Source organism: Arachis stenosperma, chromosome 7 (genome assembly GCF_014773155.1).
Source record: "Arachis stenosperma cultivar V10309 chromosome 7, arast.V10309.gnm1.PFL2, whole genome shotgun sequence".
NCBI classification, from domain to species: domain Eukaryota; kingdom Viridiplantae; phylum Streptophyta; class Magnoliopsida; order Fabales; family Fabaceae; genus Arachis; species Arachis stenosperma.
In genome coordinates this window covers 10,883,554-10,890,332 of record NC_080383.1, presented here as the reverse complement: position 1 = coordinate 10,890,332, position 6,779 = coordinate 10,883,554, and the positions used below count along the sequence as shown (strand labels likewise).

The 6,779-nt window shown below is 37.5% G+C and overlaps 1 long non-coding RNA gene across 1 annotated transcript; it reads left to right on the top strand.

Annotated features, from left to right (window-relative positions):
- Positions 1 to 1,312: 1,312 nt before the first annotated feature.
- LOC130940673 (uncharacterized) lies at positions 1,313 to 5,422 on the top strand. Its single transcript, XR_009070357.1, has 4 exons — positions 1,313 to 1,652; positions 1,725 to 1,827; positions 1,941 to 2,055; positions 4,470 to 5,422. It is a non-coding gene; the product is annotated as an uncharacterized LOC130940673 (long non-coding RNA).
- Positions 5,423 to 6,779: the final 1,357 nt, after the last annotated feature.

Genomic DNA, 6,779 nt, shown 5'->3' with positions numbered 1-6,779 from the left:
TCATTTTATTTTCTCTCTTTTCATCATAAGTGTTGGATTATTGACTTTGTTTACTATGCATTGCTTCCCCCTTATTGCCTAAATGCTAATTTAGTATTAATGTTTTTAGATAATCTTTGTTGGATCTTATGATTGAGGTTATATTTTGCTACTTGGTCTTGAGTTTTTCATGCTTATCTTTTGAAAAATACCAAGTGATGAGAATTGCCTTCGAGCTTGTAACTCTTCTTGAATTACATGATTTGGCCACCATGTGATTTGAGCCTTATTTTGTGATTAGGCAACCTCTTGATGGATGATGTTGTGCATTTACCTTAATGCATTGTATTTTATGATTATATGCATCCATATGTGTTTGGCTTGAATGCTTTCATGCTTCTTTAATGCTTGTTTTACCTTACAAGTTCACTTAAAGCATCTCAAGTGTAAGACCCAAAACCTTTGAAAAGTCTTTTTATGAGTAAGTCTCAAATCATATAGCTATTTATAGCCTTAATTTCAGAAATTATTTCATTAGAGATAATTAAGGCAATTTTTAATTTATTGGATTTGAGACGAGTCATGATTATTATCCAATTTTATAATTATTGGATTATTTTCTATATTTAAATCATATGGTTGGTAGTTGTGAAATAATAAGGATTTTATAAGATTTGGATTAGATAAGTAATATTTTAAATATTATTACTGCTATTTTGAAAAATGAAGAAATTAAATATATTATTTCTAATTTTTGGATTTGGGCATTTTATTGAAAATAATTTGTGAAATTGATGAACAAATAGTATTTTCTATGTACAAATAGTGTTGGATTTAATTTGGGTTTCAATTACTATATTATTCCCAATTTTATGTGAAATTACCAATATGCCCCTAACCCTAATTATTTTGAAAAAGAAATGAAACCCTAAAACCCTACCCGGTAACCCGTTGCTCCCCCATGCCCCAGCAGCCATAACACACACGGTTTTCTTCCTCTCTTTCCAAGAAAAGGGAAGGAGCAGAGGCAGAAAAATGAAATTTAGGGAGAAGGAAGGAGGGTTTGCCGGCGTGGAGGGGGAAGGGGGCTCACCGCACCGCTAGTCGTCCTCACCACAAGCTGCGTTCCACAGCCGCCCGTCGCATCCTCCCTGTGCCGTCCTTCACGCCATCGCCGCCGTTGCTAGCCGAAGGGAGAAGAAGGATCTGTCCGCGCCGTCACCATGCGGTAGCTGAGCTATGCCATCGCCGCCATCTTGCCTCTGCCGGCGAGCACGAAGAGAGAGGGAGATGGGAGTTTGCACAGCAGAGAGGGAGAGCGTGACAGGGGAGACCATCGCCGCCTGGATCGCCGTCGTCGGGCCTCCTTGCCGTCGCCAGTCCTGCTTGTTTTGTCGCCGGGAAACTCGTCGCCGTTGGGGTTGCACCGCCGCTGTTCCTGCTGTGGCTGGTGTCGCACCAGAGAACCATCATCGCAGGTTGAGGCTAACCCTTTTTGCTGTCGTTCATCGTTGCTGCAGCTGACTTGCGGCTGTTGGATCTGATCGGAGAGGTGGGTGGTGATGGCGGTGGATGTTGGTGCTGGTTAGCGCGTCACTACTGCTGGCTGTTTTGAGCTGCTCTGCCGTCTCTGCCACCGGATAATGTAGCTTAGTCGCCGGAAAAGTTTGCCGGTAAGGATTTAATTGGGGTTTCTGTCCTTTTTGAATTCTGAGAATACTATAGTCACTGCGTGTTGGTTTCAGTTGTCGTGATCGGAATTTGTCGCCGCTGCCGCTTGAGGTGGCTGCCGCTGAACCGGTTCAGAGACCGCCGCTATTTCGGATCAGCCGCTCTTTCTTCGGTTCGGTAAGCGTTTTGTTTGGAAGAGTCCTTTAATCGCTGCTTTATTATCATACACTGACGTTTGGCGGCGTTAATTGCTATACGATTGAGTTTTGGTTGTTGTATGTTGCGATTAGAGTTGTTGAGACTGTTGCGAAAGTGGCTTGGAGCTGAGGTTTTGGTTGCCGGTGATTTCGAGTCGAGGCGGAAAGGATTCTGTGACGCGTTTGGGCTATGGTTTTGTGTTTTGAGGTAGGGGCGTTTTCCAAAAACTATAGTTTACTATTGGAATTATTACATATGGATACTGATGTGAGATATTGTGTATTTAGTGATTGTATCTGCCTTATGTATTATTTGATTGACTCGAATGATTATGGATGTTGGTTTGGCTGAATTTGTTGTGCGGCTTGTGAAAGGTAATGTTTGAAGTTGATTCTTTAAAGTTCTGAATCTGAGTTTAATCCGTTGAGGATTGATTTGATTTGAGCCAATTATTTTAATGATGTGGAAAGTCGAATGCACTTTTGAATTCAACTTGGTTTATTTTAATTGATTTGGTTTTGGACAAATGATTTGTTAATGAACCATTTCTTTAAAGCTTTGGAAATGAGTTATATTGATTGATATTGAGTTGATTTTGAAATGATTTCCTTGAGATACGCCACTGAGGCGATTGTTGGATTTAGCTTGCTTTAAATTGATTTCTGGTTTTGAGCTGTTGAAAAGGAATGAGAAATGGTTTAGTTGGGACCCGAACCGGGTGGCAAAAGTCCAAGTTTTAGGGGAGGTTCTGCCGAAATTTCTATAAAATCTTAGTCTTGTTTGAAAGGTTATTTAAAAAGAGTTGGATTTGAGAAATTGTATTATTTGATTTATTAAGAGGATATTTATGTTTTCAAGCTTAATTTATTTGATGAACCTTATACGTTGAGTTCGACTTATTTAGAGCTGAACTATTTTTACCGTTTGAATCACTGAAGGAAAGAATGATGCTCTAATATTGATTTCAATATAAAAAGGAGTTTTTAGTGATTTTAAAGGAATCTAGACTTTTAATTGAGTAATTAAGTTTGAGGCATTTTGGAAGAGTTGGAAAAATGGATTCCAAAAAGAAACCTGAAAGTGGTTTGATTTGAATGAACCGGTTCCGTTTCAAATGAGTTGATTTTTGGACCGGGTTGGAACTTGTGATTTTGTATGATCGGTTTTATAATAAATTCAGTTTTATTTACTTGAACCGAGGATTTATGATTTTGAGAGTTTCAATGAATTTTAAGGAGTTTATATAAGTTGACCTTCCCTAAAGACTTGGGACTCTGCCGAGAAACTTTTGTTATAAAAATCCCATTGTTGGATGGGTGATTTTGAATGCTTTGAAATAAGTCCTTAACTTGCCATGGTTTTGGAAGTTTTGGAAAGAGAACGCCGAGAGTGGCTTTGTTTTAAAAAGGGAATTCACTTTGAGTAAAATTTGGCTTATGAGCCTGAGATGATTTGAGAAATGAGATCCTTTAAAGCCAAGGCTGAAAAGAGTTGAAATTTGATTTCAAAGTGAAATGGCTTGAGAAAAGTGATTTATGGCTTAAATGCCGGTTTTATGAATTTGATGATGTTGAATATGGAAGTGCTGTTTTGTTATGGGCCGAAAAGGCTGTGTATGATTATGAATATTGGCTGGTTCTGGATTGAACCGTGAGCCGGAATAGTTGTGTATGGTATTGTTTTATGGCTGATTGCCGAATGAGTTGTGGGCCGTATGGCTGACTATGAATTATGAATTTAAGCCGGATGGCTGAGATGGATGTTGATCCATGGTTAGAACTGAATGAATATATGCTTGAGATACCTGGGTAGTAGCAAGGGTTGTGGTTCGTCCCACTTGCTCCAAGTCAGAGATTGTGACGCCTGGGTAGTAGCCGCTGTAGTGGTTGTTCCACTGGCTCCAGGTTGAGCTGTTAAACACCCGCCTGGGTAGTAGCCACAGTAGTGGTTGTTCCACTGGCTCTGGGCTGAGCGGGTAGTAGCAAGGAGGTTGTAGCTCAAACCTACTTGCTCCGCAAGGGGTGTTTCTGTCCATGGTTAGCTACCAGGACGTGTCGGGTTGGCTATATAACCGACAGATGATATCATCAGCCACTAGGGACGGGCATGCATCATATGCATCTATGTGACATTGTTTGGGTATGCATATTGTACTTGGTTTGCCTACATGATTAACTGCTAATTGTTCTACTTGCAATAACTGTTTGTTTGTGTCTGCATCTTCCTACTTGTGTTTGCATCTGGAACTCTGTTGGATTGTGGTGGATTGGTTGTGGTTGGATTGTTTGGGCCTAGGGCCGTGGTTGAATGAGATGGACCGATGGTTGATTTCGGTTTTGTGGTTCTGGTTTGGAATAAGATATGAAAGATTATTTTGGTTCAGTATAGATAAACCTTTTTGAAATGCTTTGATGTTTTGAGAATTGAACAGTTCCTCTTTCAGAAAAGATTTTTGTCCTTACTTTCATTGTAACTGTTGTTTTTGAAAAGAGGCATAAGATGGTTATTAATCACTGGTACGGTTTATCTTCATGTATCCTATTACAGTAATTCCCAAAAACCCTCTACTGAGAACCCTTTCGAGGATGATGTTCTCACCCCTTACATTTTTCCCCTTTCAGGATATGGGCGCAGAAGTTACGAAGAATTTATTTAGTTATTGTTGTGATGTTCTGTATTGTTTTGGATTATTAGTTATTGTACCCTCGCCTTTATCTTGATATATTCTGTAAGAGGGATAGGAATTGTATTGGTTACTGTTTGTAATATCATTTATATATATGTATGTATATATATATGGATGTGCTCTTTATGAGTTTCTGTAAGTTGTATGGTATGTATGGATATTCGTTGTATAGCAAAAGTAGTTTTGGGAGCGGTATTGCGGTTTAAAGTTTTAAACAGGCTCATATTTTAGTATCAAATAGCATAAGTGTCATCGTAATGTCCGAGCTATCAGAGTTGCGCAGCCGGAAGCGTGAGCTTTGGTAGTTAGGGTGTTACATTATGGTATCAGAGCAGTTCTTCCTGTAGAGCCTGAGGAATGGACTGACTATGCTTCGATTGCATGCTCTGGGCGTTTGTCATGTATTAGGTCTTGTCGAATGATGAGAATTAGAGCTTTATGCACATGACGATCTATTGATTTAATGCTGTTAGTCTCGCATTGCATAATTCTTGGTATTAAGTTTGGCCGGCTTAATACTAGTGAATTATGTATATGAGAGCACTAATGGGTTATCATAGATGGTATACGAGTTTTGAGTTAAGCGAATCGCGGGTTCTGGGAACGTTGAAACTATTTCTCGAGGCTATTCAGTTGTGTGTTTTGGAATTTGTTCGAGTCGACCTGTTCTTTCATGTCCTAACTTGAAATTCTTGTTTGCTACTCCTCTTGAAAAGTAGTTTGATGTTTCTACTCTATTCCTTTATTCATATGCATTCTTGTTTGATCCTAAGTGCATATGCTTGTTTGAGATCCTTGTTGTATCTATCTTTCTCTGTTTGAGTTCTTTTGATTCACGTATCCTTTGATATAGCTTTGAACTTGTCTTAATGCACTGTGCCTTTTTAAGTCCGGATTCCGAGTCCATTCTTATAGAAATTTGTTGATTCGGTTCTTATCTTATTTGACAGTGATTACAGCCAAGTTTGAGATTTTGAGATTTTGTGAAGATTGCTATTTAATAGATATATACTTTTCTATATATGAGACTTTGAAATTATTTATACGGTTTAACAACTATTTCTTTCTAATATCTTGCCTGTACTTTTACTGGTTTACACAATTGCACTTACTTTAAAAGTAAATTTGACTTTCTAGTAATTTTACTATAGTTCCAATGGACATCTTTATTTGATTGTGTATTTGGATATTTTTTTAAATTCTGAAAAGAAAGGATTTTTTTTTGCTTTTATTCCAGTTGAGTTTCGTTTGATCAATTTCACTTAATTCATTTTAATTTGAGTCTGGTTTAGCATACTACATGGTTTATGTCATTGTTGTTCTTTTGAAAATGTTGGACTCATAGCTTTCTTCTTATGAAAGGACTGATTCCTTCTTAAGCTTTTCACCTCTATGGATGTCATATGTGATTCTGTTTTTAACTAATCTTTTACATCTTGTGAACATTACCATTGATCTTGGTTTGTACTCTCTTGTGAATCTCGCTCTTATGTGAGTCAGCTTGATTTGTTTCAATTTCGTGCATCGTCTATCCTCTCATTGTCCTTACAAGAGTTTTTAATCAAAGATTTATCCTTGGAAAAATTTCTAATGATTGATTGGTCTTTTCCTAAGGCTTAGTATTCTTTTGGATCAATGGAAAGCTTGTTTGATGACTCATGCCTAGTGAATCTTGTTTGAACTACTTTGGTTTAAGATTCTTTCTTGTATGGCTTGACTCCTTCTTAAGTACATCCTAATATTCTTGAATATCCTTTTGGAAATGGTGATTTCAAGTATACTTTTGGAGTCTTGTTTTAAACTTTTAAGGAAGTTTTGAATTCGCTTTGAGTAAATTCTAAACGGAATTTATTTTCTGTTGCTTGATTAAGATTGAAACCATTGTTCAATTTTGACGAAATTAATTTAAAGTTGGCATGCGCTATTTTAAATGAAGTTCTGAAAAGTTTCCTTGCTTAATGGAAACCTGTGCGTTTGTAACACATCACTTGTTTTCTTACCAAATTGTAAGCAAAATTTTATCTCGGAATTTATTTTCTAAAGAGAGTTTAACTTCCTCTTTTGTCCTCGCAATAAATGTTATACACGCTTGTTTGAATATGGATTTTTAGGATTTTTGAACGAGCATTTGATTTCTCTTCCGAGTTTTATGATTGCTTTTGGTTAAGTTGTGCATCTAATTATCTTTCTAAAATATTTGGGGAAATGTTTTAGCTCTTAGCCAAACTTGTGTGCATTTTGTTTT